The sequence below is a fragment of the Chlorocebus sabaeus genome, chromosome 21, assembly GCF_047675955.1.
Source record: "Chlorocebus sabaeus isolate Y175 chromosome 21, mChlSab1.0.hap1, whole genome shotgun sequence".
In the NCBI taxonomy this organism is placed as follows: Eukaryota; Metazoa; Chordata; class Mammalia; order Primates; family Cercopithecidae; genus Chlorocebus; species Chlorocebus sabaeus.
In genome coordinates, this window is record NC_132924.1 from 117,003,910 (window position 1) to 117,027,140 (window position 23,231).

The following is a 23,231-nucleotide window of genomic DNA, read 5'->3' on the forward strand; positions in this document are numbered from 1 at the left end:
AAAAAAGTTTGGTATACGGTAAGACTGGATGAGTGCCTGATAAATATTCAAATCATCCTAAGATTCACTATTTCATATTTCAGGAAAATGCATACCTTTTAATCCTGACTAGGGTTTGAGTCCCAACCCAAGCCATACTCCCTTTCCCCATCTTCTTCAACTCCCTTTCTCCAAATTGGATCATTAGGAACAAGTCAGCGGCAGGTTTTATGCAAAAGAAATGGCAGGGAGAGAAATCAAGAGAACCTGAATTCAGGATCCTGCCAAGTCACGGGCCACCTGAGAGACAGTGAACACATCTTTTATCTTCTTCAGCGTTCAGATTTTTCAGCTATATGAGATAGGCTGGTAACTGGCACTCACTAAATCCCTTCCGGGTCTGCAATGTCAGGACTAACAGCATCGCAGGTTAAAACCCTGTAATACTGAATCTCGTGCAAAAATTTTAAATTCAGAACAAAAACGCATATATTGGTTACCTAAAAATAAACATTATAAAGGACGAAATATACAAGGGAAGGGATGCAGAAGGGATGCAAGCTAACTTACCTCGGAGGATGGGGGCATGAGATTTGGTGGAGGGGAAGAGGTTTTAATTGTTTTATTTCTTAGAAAGAAAGGGGGGTGGAGGAAGAGAGGGAGCGCTGAAGCAAAGGTGATAAAATGTCAGCATATAATAAATCTGTCATGTTATCTTCTATGCATAGCTTTGAAATATATTTCACAATAAAACATGTTTATAAGGGGCAGACTTGCTGGTTAGGTTCCTGGAGAAGAAATGCAGTACGAAAGAAATAAGAGACGGGTATAAAGAAGCTGGAACAGAAATAGCAATGGAGAAGCGTAGGGAACCCTCTTTGAAAGACATCTATCTCCCTGGACCCAAAACCCAACGAGTCTCAGGCCCAAACCGCGACCACTTTGGCAGCCCAGCCTGCGCCCCCTCGGCCGCGTTCCCCAGGGAGCCCGACCCAGTGCCTCCTTCTCCTACCCGCACCTCAGCGGACTGCATCGGGAGCCGCCCCTGAATTGGTCCGTGTGCCCGGGCCTGCTCTAGTCCCAGAAACCAGCTTTGGACGAGACTCACCCTTTCGTCCAGCAATTTCCACACCGGGCTACTTCGGAGTAGGGGAGTCTTCCACAGAGGTGGGGGAAGGCGCCGGGGCAGACGCCTTGGGGATTTGCAAATTGGTAGTGAAGCGGCTGGGAAGAGGCTTGTCGGGGGAGGTGGGCTGCAGTGCAGACTGTGGGGGTGGGAGCGTCCCCGGGAGCTGATTGGCTGCCGCGGGTGGGGGCGGAGCTTGGCCGCCGCCCCCGGACCGCTGAGGCCCCGCTTTGTGTCAGTTTCTACCCCAAGATGCAGCCCCAGATCCGGGATGGAGGCCCAGGCGCCCGCCCTGAGGGTGCGGCAGGACGATTTGTCTCAAAGTAAATCGTTGAGACTATTAACAAGGGAGCGATAGATAAATAATGACGATCTCTATATAAAATAATATGCAACTATTTCCAAGGATGGGTTAAATCTACTTATATAAATCTACTTATATATTGCCTCTATCTATATATATGTTTATATACTATTTTTAAAATAAACATTTAACATAGTAAAAAACGTTCCATTTTGTGTAAAAAAAACTTCAAAACTGTTCATATGTACTTATATAAACACAGAAATTGTATGGAAGATAAACTACTTGAACCAGTTACTTCAGACAGGAAAGTGGATTGTTATTTTTTTCTTGATACACCTCATTAGCGTTTCAACAGTCACACGTGGCGATTATTTTGTAATAAAAATAAATTTAATCAACTAAAACACGACATGAAATATCCTCACACGAGCGGCTGGCAGCGGCTTCTCAACAAATATGATTTCTCTCTGTGGAAAGGGTTCTTGAACTTTGTTCCTAATTCTGATCCATGTTATTTGAGTGGAACAGGAGACCTCACCATGGAACCAGGAACTGGCTTTATGCCTGACCAGGTCCTGCACTCGCATCTGCTTATCTAACCTGGAGAGCTCAACTGTAAAACCTGGAGTCTCTTTTTATGGCTGGTCCCCAGGGACCCAGGGAGATTTGCATGGTCCCTGTCCTGTCTCCAGATTCCTCACCCCTCACTGCCCTGGCCCCTGTTTGCTGGGTACCTAAGGAAGGGTTGTCCTGGGACCAAACTGTTCTCAGGAAGAGACCATCACAAAGCCTTCTCCCCTACTACAAAAGTGTAGTGTCCAGAGTGGACCTTCCAGGGGAAGGTGGCTTCAGTGGTGAAGAGGACGCGGTACGACATCCCGTATAAATTAACGGTTTCATTTCAACTGTACCAACTAGAGGAAGCATAGGTTAAGAACTGTATTTTATTCTTTCTATTCCCCCACTTCACCTAGATCACAAACAGGTGCTCTGTAATGTCCACTGGATGGATAGATGAAATGGAGTAAGAAAATCCTTAGAATCATTCCTCAACAAAACAAACAGCAGCCTAATGCACAAAATGGATCAAACTACAAATTTCTTGTGCTGTAAGTTTTCTCCTTCCTTCATGCTCTTTTGTTTTAATGCTTCCTCAAATTTTTTTTTTTTTTTTTTTTTTTTTTGAGACAGGGTCTTGTGCTGGAGTACAATGGAGCGAGGCTCACAGCAACCTCCACCTCTTGGGTCAATCGATCCGCCCACCTCAGCCTCCCCAGTAGTTGGGACTACAGATGCCTGTGCCATCATGCCCAGGGAGTTTTTTGGTTTTTGGTTTTTTTTTTTTTTTGTAGAGATGGGGTCTCACTTTGTTGCCCAGGCTGGTCTTGAAGTCCTGGGCTCAAGTGATCCTCCAGCTTCCCCTCCCAAAGTACTGGGATTACAGGTACAAGCCACCCTGTCTGGCTGCTTCCTCAAATTGAGCTGGTTCCATCTCCTCTTTCTCAGTCTCAGACACCACATTATAAGCTCAATTTTAAATCCTGGATCCTTTCTTATTTCTACTTCCCCTTGAGTTTTTTCTCCTTTCTAATGTTCTGCTTGGAGTAGCTCTGACTAATGAAGACTGCCATGAAATCCTGAAAGTATTCAAATAACTTTTGAGATACTAAGTTTGGTAAATATTCCACAACATGTGAATAAATGAACAACTAAAAATCCATATTAAAAATATTATGCAATTCTTTAAAATGAGCTCAATTCATACCTTGAGAAATTGTCTTAATGTATATTTTCAGCAATAAAAGTATGACCCTACTTTTTGCAGGGGAAAAACCTGTAATTGCGTGTTTATGTTTACCTAAGCACAGAAAACATAAGGACAAATTTCGCTGCTTCAGGAAGTGGGGGAGGGTTGAGCAGTAATTTTTTTCTTTAGACACTTCATATTTTGAAAATGTTACAAGTATCATTTTGAACGCAAAATAAGACTATTCAGTAATACCACTCTTAGGTGTGCACCCAATATACACATTTTTACTGAAGGACAAGGAATCCTCAAAGCGTCACCATCCAATATAGTCTAAAACTGGAAACTACTCAAATCCTACCCTCCCTGCTTTCTCAGCTCTAATCCACCCTGCTCTCTATCAGCTGGGTACCATCAACAGTAGAATGTTTAAATAAATTGTGGCATATTCACAATGAAATATGGTACAGCAATGAGAATGAATGATTTGCATTTTTCACAATATAGCTGAATCTCACCAACATATTGTAGTGAACTAAGCCAGAAATAAGAGAGTACATACTATATTGTTATATTTACATAAATATAAAAACAGGTGAAACTAATATTTGATATTAAGACTCAGAATAATATTTACTCTTGGGCCAGGTAGTAACTAGAGAGGAACACAAAGGAGACTTCTGGGTCACTGGTAATGTTCTCTTAATCAATTTAGGTGCTGGCCCAAGGTCGTGTTCAGTTTGTAAAAATGTATCAAGCTGTACATTTATGATATACTGATATATAACCACACATGCAAATATCTAACTTTAATGAGGTGTTAAAAATAATGTTTTAGTTCTAGAAATGTAGATAAATGTCCCAAAACATACTACTGATGCAAACAACATATATACACAAAATATTATAAATTCATCACTGAGATGATATTGAAGAGTACACAAAGCCAGAAACAAACTAAAAGCAGGAAACATTGAAGGAAGCAAGCATGAAAGCTGGCTGTCACCACAATGCTTCCACAAAACCCTGGAGAATGTATGGGGAGTGACTCTATGGGGTTTCCAGCCTAGGACATTAGGACCAAGCTCACATAAAGAATTTAATTTAAAGTGACATCCCGGCACAAAGCTCAGACACCAAAGGGGTATTCCAACAGGGTAAAGGTAAATAGTAAGTAAATTCGTATCACACAAGAAATCAATGCAATTTGCTTGTCCTGACCCTGATGAAAGATGAAGGGGAAAAAGATCAATGAGAATGAATAACCACAAACCAGTTTTCCATGTAGGTTTGCAATATTAATTCATGCTACGTCTGTGGATTGAAAAACCCTAAGCAAATAATTTGAGGTGGTCCCGATTTGCTAATGTATTCAATTGGAAGATGCACATGCATATCTTTTCTAGAGAAATTTAACTTTAATATGTCTAGAAATAATTTCTAGGACAAAAATTCACATGAAAGGAGAAGCTCACATTAATAATTTTTAAAATCACATAACACTCAGGAAATAAAGCACAATGAAAGAGAGCCATTACAAACAAGAGAATCAGAAACAGGCAAAATTCAGATATCAGAATTACTAGTCACAGAATATAGAATAGCCATGTTTTGTACATTTGAAAAATAAAATAGAAACTAGAAACTTGAACAGAAAATAATTGTATTTATAAAAGGAATCAAATAAAACTAGAAATAAAAAATAATTGAAATAAAATAGTTCAAAAATTTATTGAAGAGACTAAATAGAAGATTAAACAAAGTTGAAGAAAGAATTACTGAGCTGGATCCGGAGTAGAGGAAATTATCCATAATTTAGTCTAAAATCGAAAAAATGATGGAAAATACGAAAAAGGATAGATGATATAGAGCGTATAGTGAGAAGACCTAAGACACATCTGATCTGAGGTTCAAAGAGATGTAACAGAAAGATTGTGGGAGAGCTATTATTGAAATAAAAGATTGAATTTTCCAGAGATCTTGAAAGACACCGATCCTCAGATCCAGGGAGTCTAACAAATCCTAAAATGATAAAAAGAAATACTCATCTAAATATTTGTAGTGAATCAAAGAAGAGAAGACACCAAAGACATCTCAATTGGTTCAGCTTACACAATTCTGACTGAAAAATGAAAGTTGAGCAAATTCTCCACTTGATGGGATGCATCAAGATCAGCTGCAGAAAAGAGAAGAACTTTCAATGGAGATTTTAAACAAGTAAGATCAAGATTCTGAAGTATCCTCAAAGAACTGTAACAGGAGAGGAAACATGGCTTTACCAGTATGATCCTGAAGACAAAGCAGAATCAAAGCAATGGCTACCAAGAGGCAGAAGTGGTCCAGTCAAAGCAAAAGCAGATTGGTCAAAAGCAAAGGCCATGGCGACAGTTTTTTGAGATGTTCAAGGTGTTTTGCTTGTTGACTTTCTGGAAGACCAAAGAATGATAATATCTGCTTATTACTGTAGTGCTCTGAGAAAGTCAGCCATAGCTTTAGCAGGAAAACACCCATGAAAGCTTCACCAGACAGTCCTCCTCCACCATGGCAATGACTTTGCCCATTCCTCTCATCAAGTAAGGGCAATTTTGAAAGAGTTTCAATGGGGAATCACTAGGCATCCACCTTAGAATCCTGATTTGGCTCCTTCTGACTTTTGTTTCCTTATCTTAAAAAATCTGTGAAGGGCACCCATTTTTCTTTAGTTAATAATGTAAAAAGACTGTATCTACACGGATAAATTCCCAGGACCTTCAGTTTCTTAGTGAGGGACTAAATTGCTTTTATCACTGCTTACAAAAGTGTCTTGAACTTGAAAGCGCTTATGTTGAGGCAACATTTATTTTTTTTTTAATTGTTTAATTCCATTTTTTCCACAAACTTCTTGAAATTCCCTCATATCTTTGGAACAATCCTCCCATTGGAAACAATAATAAAAGCTCAACAAAATATAGGAAACAACTGAAGACTCGGAAAAGTAAACAACATAAACAGGACAAGAGGATTATAATCCTTGATGAACAGAAAACAGGACATGAGTTGTATATTTGCTATGGCTTTTTACTTTGGGACATTTTCCATTTTACAGTGCAGGGTTACTGAGGCTGAATAGGAAGTGTCAGTCTTACTGGTTCAAGACTATCAAACCAGGTGGAGCTCAAAGGGCAAAGTTTCAGACATGAAGAAACCAGACAAGTTAACATAAAATCTTATATATGAATTCCCCTAATGTCACTGGCTTATTCCTAAGCTATACATGCAAGAGGAGAGACCTCAGGGCTACTTGTAGGAAATAGTGGCCAAAAAGCTAAACATTTGAGCAGTCATTTCAGTGGTTATATTGTTCTGAGAAAAGCAATGGAGTTTATGCCCCAACAAAAAGAAAGGTTCTTATAAACACTCCATGATTTCAGTTGACACATAAGAAAATCCCTGACATATGAAGAAGCATATCTTATGGTTTAAGGACTATGTTCTTGGAGAAAGATCAAACCTTAAATGGGCTAGTCCTAACAAAGCCTAAAACTAATCTTTGATAGCATCAAAGTAATCTGCTGGTACTTTATCTGCCCACTTCCCCAAAAAATCCTCTTGAAAGAAAATAACATCAACCAAAACCTTAATATTTTTTTCATCCACAATATTCTGCATTCAATCAAAAATTAAGAAAGAGGTTAAAAAACAGAATAAATTGCCAATAACTCAAGAGAACAGAAAACAGACATGGGCATCAGTGGTTCAAAGCAACTGTGATTAATATGTTAAGAAATTCTATAGAAAAAAGGCTGTGGAATTTCAGCATAGAAATAAAACTTATAAAAAAAGTAAAATGAAATATTAAAAAAGAAAAATAATAATTAAAATTGGTACTCGATAGATTGCTTTAATAGCATATTAAACATAAAAGACCAGAGAATTCATGAAGTATAGCAAAGGTAAGTACAAAGTATTCATACATAAGAGGAAAGAAAACATGATACACAAAGAGATCAAAAGATACAGAAAGAGTGTAACAGGATTACAAGACAGGGTGAAAAGTTGTAACATATTTGAGTAATCAGAGTCCCAGAAAGAAAGGAGAGAGATAATAAAACAAGCAAAATGTTACTAATTAATGATTTGAAAAACATCAAACCACAAGCTGAAGAAACTTTACCTTTCCCAAGCAGAATAAACAGAAAGAAAATTACATTCAGACACATCACATTCAAACTGCTGAAAACCGAATTCATAAAGAAAATCTGAAAAGCAGCCAGAGATAAAGGATACTTCTCATTTAAATGAACAAAAAATACAGCTAAGTTTTCAAAACAACGATGAAAATGAGAACACAACAGAATTCCTAAAAGAAGAAAAAGAAAAATCTGCCAACCTAAAATTCTATACATAAGAAAAATATTCCCCAAAAATAAAGGCAATGTAAAGATAATTTTAGATATACTAAAGCTGAAAGAATGTGTTCCCAGCAGAATATAACAACTAAAACTATTTTTTCATGATTAAGGACAATTATTCCTCATAGAAGCACAGTGCTTTAGGAATTAATAGAGAACACTGAAAAGAGTAAATACACAGGCCAATATAAATGAATACTGACTTTAAATAAACAAATATAATTCCTTATGGAATACAGAAGCATATAAAAACATAAAACAGACAACAGTATAGCTGCAAGATGGAGATAAACTTTTAAAATTTTACATTGAGAGTATATAGAAGTAATAATTTAAAGTAGGTCATAACAAATCAGTAAGGTGAACTGTAATTCTAAAGTAACCAATAAAATAATAAAAAATTTATAATTCAAAATATAGAAGAAAAATTAATAGAAGGTGTTGAATTCAAAATAAATCAAGAAAAGAGAAAATAAGAAAGAAGAGATTGGACAAAGAGAAAACTGTGCAAATTGGTAGACTTGAACCCAATTTTTTTTTTTTTTTTTTTTTGGAGATGGAGTGTCGCTCTGTTGCCAGGCTAGAGTGCAGTGGTGCAATCTCGGCTCACTGCAACCTTGCTTAAACTCAATTTTTATAGATTGCATAGATTGTTTGTGTCCCTCCAAAATTTGTATGTTGAAATTGTAACCCCCAGTGGAATGGTATTAGGAAGTGGGCCTTTGGGAGGTAATTAGATTTAGGTAATTAGTGTGAAACACTCATGATGGGATTAGTATCTTTCTAAGAAGAGAAAGTGACTAGAGCTCCCTCTCTTGGCCATGTGAAAATACAGTGAGAAAGGTAGCTGTCTATAAGCTAGGAGGCCAGCCCTCACCAGACATTAAATCTGCTGGTTTATCTTTAAATGTTTTTTGTTTAACTACCAGTCTATCACATTTGTGTCACAGCAGCCCGAAATGACTAAGATACCAACTATGTAAATAATTATACTAAATATAAATGGATTAAAAAATCCAATTAGAAAAAGAGCTCATCATAGAAGAGAAATATTGAAAGTAAAAGGATGGAAAAAGGTATACCATGCAAACGTTAACCAAAAGAAAGCTAGTATGGCTATATGTACAATGGGCAAAGTAAACATTACTGTCAACAAGTGTTACTATAGATATAAAACACATTTCATAATGATAAAAGGATCAATTCAGTACAGCAATACAAAAATTTTAAATTTGTATCCCTAATAATACAACTTCAAAATTTATAAAGCAAAGTTGACAATAATAAAAGAAGTAACAGACAAGTCCACAAGCATAGTTGAAGATTTAAGTACATCTTTCTCAGTAATCTGATAAAACATGTGCATAAAAAATCAGTAAGGATATATAGGATTTGAATGACATAATTAACCAATTTGACCCTGTTGACACATATGGTACATATACACCCACCAACAACAGAATATACTTGATTTTTAGTGTATGTCAAACATTTTCTCAAATAAAACATATATTGGCATGAAGCAAGTCTCAAGAAGCTCAAAAAGGTGTAGAATATATTCTCTGATCTTAATGGAATTAAACCAGAAATAAATAACCCTAATTTAATTAGAAAATTCCCATGTTTGGAAATTAAGGAGTACACTTCTGAACACCCCTAAGCTCAGATAAGAAATCACAAGAGAAATTAGAAAATATTTTAATTAAATAATAATTAAAATACAATTTATCAAAATTTGTGGGAGGCAGCAAGAGCAATTACTTAATAAAGGAAAACTATATAGCTGTAAATGCCCACATTAGTAAAAGGGAAAGACTGAAAGTAAACTATTTCAAAATATTAGAAAAAGAACAACAAATTTGAAGTAAATCAAAGAATATAATAAACATAAAAGCAAGAATCAAATTCAAAAATATTTAGAAATTCAGTAAAACCAAAAGTTGGTTTTAATGAACCAAACTAAGAATGATCAATAAAGAGACACAGAGAGCGAATCCATTATAATTATCAGGGGATGTTATTACAATCCCAAAAGACATTAAAAATATAACAAAGTGCTATTATGAGTAACCATATGCCAATAAATTTAACAAATTCAGATGAATTTTCAAATTCCTTAAACAACATAATTTATCCAAAATGGCAAGAAGAAACAGAAAGTATAAATAATCCTATACATCAAAAAAATGTAGTCCAAAATCAAAACATTCCACAAAAGAGTTTGGGCCCAAAAGGATTTTTATGGTGAATTTTCCTAAACACTTGAGAAAAATATAATACTAATATTATAAAACTTCTTCCAGAGAATATTAAACAAAGAAATCCTTCCCAACTCATTTTTATTACACCCAGCATAACTTTGATAGCAAAATCACATAAGTACATGACAAGAACAAAAAGCTAGAGACGAATATTACTCAATGAACATAGATTCAAAAAGTCTAATGGTGTGAAAGGCCTTTCAATAAGTAATTCTTGATCCATTGGATGTCTGTATAAAAACCAATGAACCCTAACCCATCCCTCATATCATATACAAAAAATAATCTAAATTATAAAACAAAATGTGAATGACAGAACTATTAAGCATAGGGAATCTTTTTGTGATCTAGAGGTAGGCAAAATTCTCTTCAATACAACTCAAGTCCTAAGCATAAATGTTTGGGTTACTAACAAAAAAATTAGATATTATAAAAATTAAATAAAGAGGTTCTTTTCATTAAAAGACATAATTGCCAATGTGAAAAGGCAAGTCAAAGATTGGAAGAGGATATTTGCAAATCGCTGATACAAAAAAAAAGTATATGCCTATCCAGAATATAATTTAACACACTCACGAAATTGATTTAAAAAAGAAACTATCCCTTTACCCCCAAATGGACAAAATACATCTACAGGTGCACCACAAAATATGGCATTCAAATGGCCAGTAAGCATACAAAAAGATGCTTAATATAATTAGTCATCAAAACAATGCAAATTAAAACCATAATAAGACACCTATATCCATTCCAGGTGGCTAAAATTAATTATAGTGACAATATCAAATGGTGATGAGGATCTGGAACTGATGGAACTTATATATATTTCTGATGGAAGTGTAAACTGATACAGCTATGTGGCTAAACTGTTTGACATGACTTAGGCTGATTAGATGTATGTTCATGAAAAGTAAGCTTTTATGTCTACCAAAGATACCTTCAAATGAGATTTATTTGTAATAGTCAAAAACTGGAAAAAATAAAAGTCCATCAACAGTAGAATGGATAAATAACCATACATTACTAAAGAAAAAAGTACTGCTATATGCCACTATATGGAAGAATCTTCATCGAACTAATGCTGCATAAAACAAACACAAAAGGATACCTATTTATGACTCAATTTATGTGAAGATCAAGATTGGACCAATATCATGACAGAGTTCTGAATAGTGGTTATTTCTGAGAGTGAAAATTACCTGGAGTAGGGAAAAACAAAGTCTTCTGAAGTGCTGTAAATATTCTATATCTTGATCTGACCATATACATATTTAAAATTTATTGAGCTGTACACTTAGTATTTGTCAACCTTACTCTACGTTATACCTCGGGCTTTTTTGTAAAAAGAAAAATCTGTAAACACACATTGGTAAACACATATTTAATACACTGATGGTATTAAAGAATGATAAACATTTGATACTTGCGGGGTAAGAGACAAAGTACTAAGGATCAATTTAACTTAAGTATGCTAAATTAAATCTGTTATAAAACTAGTTAAACATCTTAAAAAATAGGAATTATATGGGTTAAATATATTATAAAATTAAAACATCAGAACTAAAACATGTAACATCCAAATAATAGAAAGGAAAAAATGGGCAAAGAAAGAAAGACAGAAGAAAAGGTGGGGAGAGGAAGAAAAAAGAAACATAAAAGGCAGGAAAAATAAAAAGCAAATAATAAGATGGTAGAAATAAATCTAATTGTATTACTAGTCACAATAAATATACATGAATTATTCAATGACAAGTTATAAATTGTCAAACAATATTTTAAAAATCCAGCCTTCAAAAAAATGCAAGTTTACTACATATATACTTAAAACACAGATTCAGAAGATTTAGAGCCAAATGATAAAAGAGAGATAAATGAGGCAAAAACGAAAGAAACCTTGATTTGATCTTTGAAAAAAAAAATAGGATTTTAAAACAAAAAACATTAATAGGCATCATAATGTAAGGTCCCTATATTATAAAATGTTCAATTTACAACAACTCACTGATAACATAGCCTCAAAATATATGAAGCAAAAATATATAGATTAATGAGAAATTGTCAAATCCACCATCATAGTGAGAATATTTAACATACCTATTTCTGTAATTGACGATTCAAGCAAATAAAAAATTAAAGATATGTAAGATTGGGTTGTATAATTAAAAGTTGTTTTAAACATATACACAGAACATAATGTAATTACAGACGACACATTCTTTTTACGCACACAAAGAAAACTTACCGGGTTTTAAAGCTAGCTTCAGTGAATTTAAAAGAATTGGTACCATGCAATCTCTGACGACGATATAAATTAGGCAACTACAGCTACAAGATAACAAAAGAAACTTCAAATGGCCAAATGGAATTTAAAAGGTACTTATCTAAAAAATTCATGTCCCAAAGAAGAGACTATAAGGAAAATTATAATTAAAGCTACATGATCAAAAATAATCATATCAAAACTTGTAAGATGTAGCTAAAAAGTAGTGACAGAATTTATAGCTTTAAAAACTTACATATGAAGAAAAGCTCAACATTAATGAGCTAAGCATATAAAAGCTTAGAAAATAAATCATAGAAAAAATTCCAAGAAAGAAGGAAGAAGTAATAAAGTAAGTAAAAATATGAAAAAGACATAAAGCTTTTATGTTGCTGTTTGAACAACGAATAAAGTAGACCAAGTTCTGGAAAAAATAAAACAAAAAGAGAAAGAAAATACACACATACTAACAATAAAAAAGTGGCCATATCAATAGATAATGGAAAGATTTATAAACAGAATAAGAGGATATTATAAACAATTTTATTGATCTTGAATATATATATTCATGTATATACATTTGACCCTTGAACAATGCAGGTTTGAGCTGCCTTGGTCCACTTACATCTGGATTTTCTTCTATCTCTACCACCCCAGAGACAGCAACACCAATCCCTCCCCTTCCTCCTCCTCCTCAGCCTACTCAATGTGAAGATGACAAGGAAGACCTTCATGATGATTCACTTTTACTTAATGAATGAGAAATATGTTTGTCTTCCTTATGATTTTCTTAATAACATTCTCTTTTCTCTGGTTAAGAATATAACATATAAAATATGTGTTAATCAACTGCTTATGTTAACAGTAAGACTTCCACTCACCAGCAGGCTATTAGTATTGAGTTTTAGAGGACTCAAAAGTTATATACAAATTTTCAATTCTGACAGGGGTCAGTATCCCAACTACTGCATTCTTCAATGGTCAAATGTATTTTTATATATTGAATAAACATATACATATATGTATACTTATACACTCATGTATATGTGAAATTGTTACATATCTTGGAAAATACAATTTACCACTACTGACTCCATAGGGAAACCTAAGTAGTTCTATAATCATTAAAATCTTCTGACAAAATACACTCCAAACACAGATGATTTTACAGGTGATTCAAGGAAATATTCAAGGACCAGATAATCCCAATCTTGCACAAATTCTTCCAAAGAATAGTATAAGGGAGAATACTATTCATATTATTTTATGATAATACCAACATCAGAAAAGGATAGTACAGAAAAGTATAATTACATGCCAATCTTAAATCACACATATAAATATAAATATCCAATGTTTACCTTTGTATCTATATCCACTTACAGAAGTTACTACATATTTACCAGGAAAGGTTTATTCTAAGAATACAAAATTGGTTTAATATCAGAAATTAAATACTATACTATGTTCTTAATATAGTTAAAGGAAAAAAGTATATATATTCTCAACAGCTACAGGAAAACCATTTGAAAAAACATCCATTTATAATAAAAGTGCTTACCAAAAGAAGAACAGAACTTTCTTATCATGGGGAAGATGGTTACAAAGTAACTATAGCAAATGCCATTTTTAAGTTGATATAGTGAAATATTTCTCTTTATTATCTTAAGGACAAAACAAGATGCCCTTTACTACTTTCATTCAACAGTGTACTGGAGCTCCTAGTCATTGTCATAAGACAGAAAAAAGAAATTAAAGGTATAAGAATTGGAAAGGAATAAACAAAATTATCATTATTTTCAGATGATTGCCTATGTTGCAAATCTGAAAGAAGCTACAGGTAAATTTAGAATTATTAATTTTCAAGTTTGATTGATATATAAAAGGCAACTGAATTTCTGTATGCCAGCAACAATAAGCTACAAAATATAACTTTTACAAAAGGAAATACTTACAATAGCAGTAAAAATATAATGTGCCTAGAAATTTAACAAAAACTGAGCCAAAACAATAAAAAATAGTACAAAACATTGAAGATGACACAAATAGTGTCATAAACCATGATCGTTGAGGAAGAGAGCCAATGTCTTACAAGTAATTTCTTCCCAAAATGATTTATAGAGTGCAATGGTTTGAATGTGTCCCTCAAAAAGCAGGTGCTGGAAACTTAATCCCCAATGTAACCGTGTTGAGAGGTGGGCTTAATGAGAGGCCATCAGGCCATGACGGCAGAGTGTATGAATTAATGCCGTCACTACGGGAGTGAGTTCATTATAAAAGGTGGCGTTCACCCTCCTTTTACTTTCTTTCGCCCTTTTTCTGCCTTTATGCCATGGAATGACACAGTAAGAAGGCTCCTGCCGGATGCCAGCCAGTCAGTCTTGGACTTCCCAGCCTCCAGAACTGTGAGCTGATAAATTTCAGTTTCTTATACATTACTCAGTCTCAGGTATTTTGCTACAGTAGCGCAAAACAGACTAAGACACAGAGTTGATCCAATATCAATCAGAATTCCAGCAGGTTTATTTGCTTGTTTGTTTCTTGTTTTGGAGAACTTGATAAGTTTATTTAAATATTTATATGGAAGGTCAAAGGTCCAAGTAAAACTAAAACACTCTTAACGAAGAAAAAACAGGTGATAGGACTTTTCCTACCAAATTTCAAGGCTTTTAATAAAACTATAGTGGTTACAAATTATTAGTATTGAGGCAGAGTTAGACAAATAGAAAATAAGAATGGGCTTAAAACAAATTCATGCTTATATGGAAATCCTGATTCATGCAAATCACTGGTGCTGGGGCAATTGATTATCCATATGGAATAAACAACATAAAAATCAGTTTCCATATGGATTAAGTCTAACAGCCAAAGGCAACACACCATAACACTTTTAGAAAATGATACACTAAAATTAATCTATGATCTTGAGAAAATAATTATCAAACAAGACAAGCTATAAAAGAAAGTACTACTAACTTGAAATTAAATTCAAAACTTAGATTCATTGATAGAGACAGAGAAAGAAACCGACATAAAGACAGAGAAAAAAAAACCTCAAAAGCAATTCGGAAAGATGTCTGTGGCATATATAGCTAACAATTATTGTTTAGTACCCAGATTATATAAAGAAAGCATTCCAATGAGTCAATAAAAAAGGTAAACAATCCAATATAAAAATGAATACGAGACAGGAATCAAAATTTCACAAAGAGCACAAAAACTGATCAACATATAAAAAGACAGCCAATCTCATTAGTTATGGGAAAATGCAAATTAAAATCACAGTGAAATGTTACTTCATACCTGCCAGACTAACAAAAAATGAAATTTTACAAGACCAAGCTATGGCAAGTATGTAGAGCAACAAACGTTCATCCACTGCTGGAGGGAGTGCAAACTGGTTTAACACTTTGGAAACAGTTTAGAAATGACCTAATAAAATTGAATATACATAAATCTTATAATTCGGCAATTCTACTCCCAGCTGTATACTCTAGGGAAGCTCCCACACAAGTGTACTTGAATATTAGAGGACGTGGGCAGGCTTTAAAGTGGCCCCAATAATCCCTGCCTCCACGTGTTCATGTCCTTATCACCCCCTTCCCTTCAGTGTGAGATGGACCTAGTGACTCACTTCTAATGGATAAAAAATGGCAAAAATAATGGAATGTCGCTTCTAAGGTTACAAAAAGAATCTGACTTCTGTCTTCTCTTTTTCTCTGTGGGAGCCTTCACTCTGGGGGGAGTAAGCTGCCATGTTGCAACCATTCTTTACACAGAGGCCCATGTGGCAAAGAACTGATGTATCCAGCCAGGGTCAGTGAGGCCATTCGGCCTGCCAGCAATCACGTAAGCCTGGGAGAGGTCCTCGACCCTACACCTAGCCTTGAGATGACTGAGGCCCAGTCAATACCTTGATTGTTGATACAGCCTGTGAGAGACCCTGAGTCAGAGACTCCCAGCTAAGCCCCTCCTGGATTCCTGATCACAGAAACTGTAAGATAGGAGGTAACATGATTTATTTTGCTTGTTCGCTTTGGTTTGAAGCTGCTAGGTGTTGGGGTAATTTGTTACATAGCTTATAGATAATTCATACACTCCAAAACTAGAAACAATCCAATGTCCATCAGCAGTAGAATGGATAAATTATGTACATTTACACCATAAACGACGAAAATGGAAGCATGAAAGATGAATCTATAAAACTTAGGAATACGTACAGGATAATGTCATTGATATAAAAGTACAAAATTGAGAAAGCAAACACATATGTTTTAGGAATACACACACAAATATGGTAAAACTAAAAAGAAAAGCAAGGGAATCATTAAGACAAAAATCACGAAAGATGTCACATCTCAGAGAAGGGAGGAGAATGGGCATCAGTTTGGACTCATGGGCTTCTAAGGTACTGTGGCACCCTATTTCTTGACCCAAGGAGATGGTCAGGCATTCGTTTATTTTTATTAAACATTTTAATAAAATGTTTTTTATTTGTACTTTTTATTAAACATTTTAAAAACCAAGTATTGAAACCAATTCATCAACAAATCACTAGTTTGGAGGATGAAAGTGATGGACCGATGGTTGGCTGGTCAGCTAGACAGACACATTATGTCCTTTATGTCTAGTTCGAGCTGTACTTCTTCTAAATTTCCATGATCATCCAATTCGCAAAGATCTTTTTCTCCTGTACTCAAGGCCTTCTTCCGTTGCAGGTTGGGCCAAACCAGCGGCCAGCTGTCGGCTGTTTACCAGCGAACTGTATCATCCAGCACTTGCTGCTTCAGGCCAAATGCATTCCAGACTAACATTCAGCCTGAATCCCCGCGCGGATCTCACCGCAACCCCTCCCCAGCTCCCTTCCCCCACCACAAACCCACACCGAGCCCGTGGGCGCCTAGAGCACTGGGGTGGATAAGAACTTCCACCTGGGCTTAACAAGCTAGCCTAGAAGAATGCAAGCCCCCAGCAGGCGAGATCAAATCGCCTCGAGGGTGCCTGCTAGCTCAGATCTAGATCTTAATGGCTTCCTGCGGAGCAAAAAACAAATCCTACGAAAATAGGGAGGGTCATCGCCTCCCGCCCAGCAGAGGGCATAACAATGCGGCGAGATGAAATAGGGACCGAGCTGCAGAGAAAAATCATCAACGGGGTAGAGACTAAGGAAGGGATCCTCGGTGGAACGGCTCTATCACCTGGGGGAGCGCGGAGAGGCCGCAGTCTACGCCCGGCCCTCCCCAGACACTCAGCATCGCACCCCGCGCACCGCTCCCCGCCCCGGACACTAACCCGGAGCCCAGGCCTCGGTCACCGCGGGCCTCTCCTGGTCCAGAGTCTACGCTGAACCCCACTCACTGTTTGCCCCGCTGTTCCCTGCAGCGCGGGTTCGGGGCGGTAGGAACCTGCTAGGAGCAGCAGGCAGTTGTTCCCAGGAGGAAGCAGCTTCTCTGCCCAGGGGGCACAGGGCGGCGGGCTCGAGACTGCAGGATGTGGAAACCGTAGGCGGAGACTGCGGGGGCGGGGGGTGGCGAGGAGGTGCCGTCCCGGGAGCTGATTGGTCGATGCGCACGGGGGCGGGGCTTGGGGTTGCCGCCCCACCCCTAGACATCAGAGGCCCTGCCCCCAGATGTGGCTCCGAATCCCGGATGCAGGGCTAGGCGCCCGCCCAGGAATACAGGGAGTAAATTGTTGAAAACAAAACAAAAGTGAGACTATTTCTGAACAAGTGAGGGCCTTGATAAATAGCGAGAGATGTTTATATAAAATAATACACGACTGTTTTTAAGGACGAGTAAAATCTATCGGTTCCAGATATATTTTTTAATTAAAAAAGCAAGTTGTATTAAAATTGAGAGTAGGATCTCTTTCTTTCTTTCTTAATTTCCTTTTTTTTTTTTTTCTTCGGGGGCTGGGTCTGGTTCTGCCACCCAGGCTGGAGTGCAGTGGTGCAGTCATAGCTCACTGCAGCCTCAACCTCCCAGGCTCAAGTGATCCTTCCACCTCCTCAGTGGCTGGGACCACAAGTGCTCCGCCACCGCGCCCAGCTAAGTTTTTGATTTTTTGTTAGAGAGGGGGTTTTACTTTGTTGCCCAGGCTGGTCTCGAACGCCAGGGCTCAAGTGATCCTCCTGCCTCGGCATCCCAAAGTGCTGGGATAGCAGGCCTGAGCCACCACACCAGCTTTAGCATTAAATTCTTGTATGAAGAAGACATGCTGCATGTGCTTATGTAAGAGGCGGGGCTAACGGTGGAGAAATTGTCTGTTGATTCTTACTTTCACAACCACTGAATTGTTTTTTTAAAAATCACATACATTGTTTTTATAAGTTTAATAAAACAGTAAGGCGTTGAGAATGTTACTAACCAATCAATAGATGACAGATATTGAGCATGAGGGAGGAAACAAATAAAGGAGTAGCAGGGCAAAAGCCTGGACTTTGAAGCCACCACATCCCCTGCTTAAAAGCTGGGGAGTATATTCATTGCTGAGGCTGCTGTGATAAATTACCACACATTTAGTGGCTTAAAACAACACAGATTTACTACATCTTCCAGGACTATAGGTCAGAAGTCCAGCACAGGTCTTACTGGACTATCATCCTGGTGTAAGCAGGGATGCGTTTCTCTCTGCAGGATCTAGGGGCAAATCTATTTTCCTTGCTTTTTCCAGCTTCCAGAGGCTGCCGGCATTCCCTGGCTTGCAGCCCTTTCCTTCATCTTCAAAGTCAGCAATTTCATGACTCCAGCCTCTGCTTCTGTGTCACATCTCCTTCTCCGAGTCTCCTGCTTCCCTCTTTCACTTTGAAAGACCCTGTGATTACATTGAACCTATCTGTTAATCTAGATAATTTCCCATCTCAAGGTCAGCTAATCAGCAGCCTTCATTCCGTCTGCAACCTTAATTCTCCCTTGCCATGCAGCATTGCATATCACAAGTTCTGGGAATTAGGATCTGGACATCTGTATTAATCCATTTTCGTGCTGCCGATAAAGACATTCCTGAGACTTGGCAATTTACAAAAGAAAGAGGTTTAATTGGACTCACAGTTCCACGTGGCTGGGGAGGCCTCACAATCATGGCAGAAGGCAAGGAGGAGCAAGTCACATCTCACATGGATGGCGGCAGGCAAAGAGACAGCTTGTGCAGAGAAACTCCTATTTTTAAAACCAGCAGATCTGCGACCCTTCCACTATCATGAGAAGGCATGGGAAAGATCCGCCCCCTTGATTCAATCATCTCCTACCAAGTCCCTCCCATAACACATGGGAATTATGGGAGCTATGAGATGAGATTTGGGTGGGGGCACAGAGCCAAACCATATCAACATCTTTAGGGAGTCATTTTCCTGCCTATCACAAAGGGCTTGTTAGCTTCTGTCTTAGTGTTTTCATCTGTAACATTGGGGATAGTGTGACTGTCTCTACTTCGTGGAATATTTATGAGGATTAAATGACTTAATACAGATAAAGCTCTTAAAGCAGTGTCTGGCACATGGAAAACCCTATGTGAATGTTCACCATAACCAGAGAAGGGACAGATCCTTCCAGACTTCTTCCATGATTTCCTTGACCCTTGCCTCCTTTGCTCTTCAAATCTCCAAGCTGTGTATTCTCTCCTCATTTCCCTGCAAATCTAGTCTCCTTCAAAACTACACAGGCCTGGCCTGAGATTGGAGGACAGACATCGGTAGGAGTTTACTTCTAAAAGATTTCTAGAAGTGAACACACCCAGCTACTAGCACAGAGGCATAGTTTATGACTACTATGGTGAAAGGAAAAGCCAGCGTCTGGGTGTATTTGTGCGCTTAAATGGGGTGTTGGGGGGGAAACTGTGGGGGCAGGTGGGTGTTTGGGGATTGTAGACTGAGTGTTTCTAAAAGACCAGGATTGCTTGCAGTTACCTCTCTTTCTCATTCTCTCATTTCTCATTCTCTCTGCCAAGACAGCTGCACTTCTCTCTTGCCAGATCCCTCCTCCCCTCAGAAGCTGGTAGTCAACAGGACATAAGCCTGCCCACCCCCACTCTCTCTCCAGGCACACAAGCAAAACCCACCATTTTTGGTTGCTGTTGTTTTTGCGGTGCAATTGGTCATAGAATTTCAGAGCTAAAACATCTCATCCACTCTCCTCCTTTATATTAACAGAAAAAGGAACAGTGAAATGCAAACAGCAGAAGGGGTTTGCAGCAGGTAGAGATGGAGCATGACCTTGGAATTCAGTTGCCAGTGCTCTTGCAGTACAAAGTCCTTGAGGCTGAGATCACTGGCTAGTCCTCTCGGCGCCTCATGTTTCTCTCTCTCTCTCTCTCTCTCTCTCTGTGTGTGTGTGTGTGTGTGTGTGTGTGTGTATGTGTGTGTGTGTTTATGTTTTAGGGGCTGGCAGGACATGGGGCCAGTGTAGCAGAGAAAACTCCTTCACCAGCAAGCACACCAAGACTCCCGGACCTGGGCCGTTGCAAGGTCTGGGCTAGCTGAAGCTAGGAGTTTCCATTTCACTTGCCTCCTCCCACTACTGGCCACCCCTCGGTGGTCCACCCCTCACCGACCACTCCCCCACCCATTCCTCTCTTTCTCAGACTTGCTCTTTACAGACTGGCTGGGAGCCTGGGAGGAAAGGAGGAGAGGGGGAGACCCGCCAGATTGCAAGCAGAGTGCTGACAGCCCCTAGGAGTTTAGGATGACCTTTCTTACACATCATCGCATGTGTTACAGCTCTGAAGAGCAGCAGTCTTTTTGGTGGCTAATAAGTGCAGTACTAGACAACAAGGCAAGTGGTCTGTTGGTAAGAGTTTCTGCCCACGATGCTCTCTACCTGTAAGGAACTAAATTATCTCGGGGATGAAAGTGAACAATATAGAAGAGAGAGGATGGACAGAAAGACCCAAGCGAAATGAGCATTAAAAGGGAAGCAGGGTTCAGAATTGAGGGAGGCCTGTGAGATTGGGGCAGAAAGGCAAAACAGGTCAAACGGGCTCATAAGGGAAGTGGAAGGGTTTTGATTTTGAGAAAGGTGCTGTAGGGAGGAGAGACAGAGCGGTGGGGGTGAAGGAACCCACAGTGCAGGGAGAAGGTCTTATTTATGTTAGAGTGAGGTCATTGGAGGGAGAGAGAGAGAGACAGAGAGAGAGAGAGAGAGAGAGAGAGAGAGAGAGAGAGAACCCGTCTGATTCCCTTCCTTCTGTCTTGACTGGAAGCTGGAAAGGATGGATGGAGAGGGTTGATGCTGAATTCTGAAACCAGTCCTTGGTGATGTGGCCTGCAAATTGCTCTCAGCTTTATGAAATTTGTAGTCTTGTCCTTAGGATGTCTAAACCTGAACCAGTTCTCGAAAACATGGCAATGTAATCCTCTCCATTTCCCAACTTCCCTGCCACCTCTCAGTCCGGTAGCTAGGATTTGTAATTCCTTGCCTCAGGTACTTTCCAATGCAGAAAGCAAAGCGTCAGGACCACTTCATGGATGTGTGACCACTGCAGTCCCATGGATCCCCACACTCAGGAGAGCCTCACCCTTGGTTTAACGCTTTGTTGTCTCCACCTTGGAATTCTTAATATGTTTTGAACAAGAGGCCCCACATTTTCATTTTCCACCATGCCCCCAAATTGTGTAGCTGCTTCTGCAAGGCATCCTGAAGGAGTCAGTCTTTAGTCAAAGCCTGAGCCACTGGACAGATTACCAAAGGTGCTTAGACAGTGAGGTGAGGGTGGGAGGGCTTTGGAAAAGCACCAAAGCCAAGAGGAGAGAATACAGAGACCTGGGGTAGGACCTGTGGACCCTAGAAGAGCAGTGATGGGCTGACCTACACGTGTGTTATTGGGGTACCCTAAGGAGCTGACCAGACTCCAGAGGGGATGCCCAGGACCCTGTCAAAGACTACGACAGAATTTTCTGTTAAATCAGTGGGATAGGAACTCAATGTCAGCATTGAGTTGACTGAATAAAAACAAAATCGTTTTTGTTTTACATACATGAAATTTTCAGCTGAGACTGATACTTGCCTCCTGTGCAAGCGGAAAAATGTTTTCCAAATTTACTTATAATAGAGGTCCCAGATCAGCAGCCCATAGGCTGGGCTTGGTCCCCAAGGGTCTGTTTAGGGGAACTGGATAGCCCTCTAAATCTTTTCACTAATTTCCAACATTTAAGGAATCAGGAGTTTTTACATAAGGAGCAGACTCCCAGCTTCTCTTGAATAATTTGGAAACAGAGCATCAGAGGGCCTGCATTCTCAAGGCATGACAATCTAAAGCCCCCTGTTAGAAGAGTGTTCCGTTGGCTAGACTGCCCTACCTTCCCAACATCCTGTACCAGGCCCACTTTGCCCCTTCACGTTACTGCCTGACCTTTGTAGGCAGTGGGACTTGTAATCAGGTCCTGAATGTTTCCCAACCATGCCCTTTCACTGCGTAGTACTCCCATGGGTGGGTGAAAGGGATTCCTGCAGTGTTGCAACCTGAATAGGGAAAGCAGATACAGCCTCGCAAGGTGATCTGACAGGCTCCAGAAGAAAAGTTTCACTAGAATTCGATAAGGAAACCAAAGAATTGCTCAGGTAAGTGGTTCTCCACAATATGAACATTTGAAATATTGTTAAGTGTGGGGGTTTTCTCCATATGATTGGAGGATATCCCATTAAGGAATGGTACCCATGAATGGTGGAACTGTGAGTGCTGCGGGGTTATTTCTGGGTTTCTGAGAAGACACTGGTGGAGGGAGGAAAACATTTCTACACTCGAAGGATAATATTCTGACTTATTCGGGGCTACTCATTACCTCAGGCCACTATTTGAAGACAGGATGATATCAGTTGGAATTCTTAGTGTTTTGTAAACTTCTTTCCTTTGTACAATCTCTCAGAGTGGGCCCTTTGGCAGAATGAGTACAGGATAGTGTTTAAGCATCATTCCAAGATGAACCAGACTCTTATTTTTATGGAGGCAGATTTTGCAACCAAATAGTCTGTCTTCAAATATACATTCTTGTATAAGATGTAGTGTGAAGAAAGCCTAGCACATAGTAAATGCTCAGCAAATGCCATTGTATTTTCTTTTTCTTTCTTTCTTTGTTTTTGTTGTTGTTGTTTTGTTGTTTTGAGATGGAGTCTTGCTCTGTGGCCAGGCTGGAATGCAGTGGTGCAATCTCGACTTACTGCAACCTCC

At 38.5% G+C, this 23,231-nt stretch overlaps 1 protein-coding gene across 4 annotated transcripts in view; it reads right to left on the minus strand.

The window, feature by feature from the left end:
• TCAF1 (TRPM8 channel associated factor 1) overlaps nt 1–17,559 on the minus strand; it is a 50,490-nt gene extending 32,931 nt beyond the window's left edge. The window contains exon 1 of one of the 4 annotated variants that reach the window (XM_007983298.3): nt 17,430–17,559. The gene's annotated coding sequence lies outside the window, so the exon portion shown is untranslated. Of the gene's footprint in view, nt 1–1,087; nt 1,237–17,363 lie in introns of those variants that run through there. The other 3 variants (XM_007983297.3, XM_007983299.3, XM_007983302.3) reach the window with 3 other exon arrangements.
• Nucleotides 17,560–23,231: the final 5,672 nt, after the last annotated feature.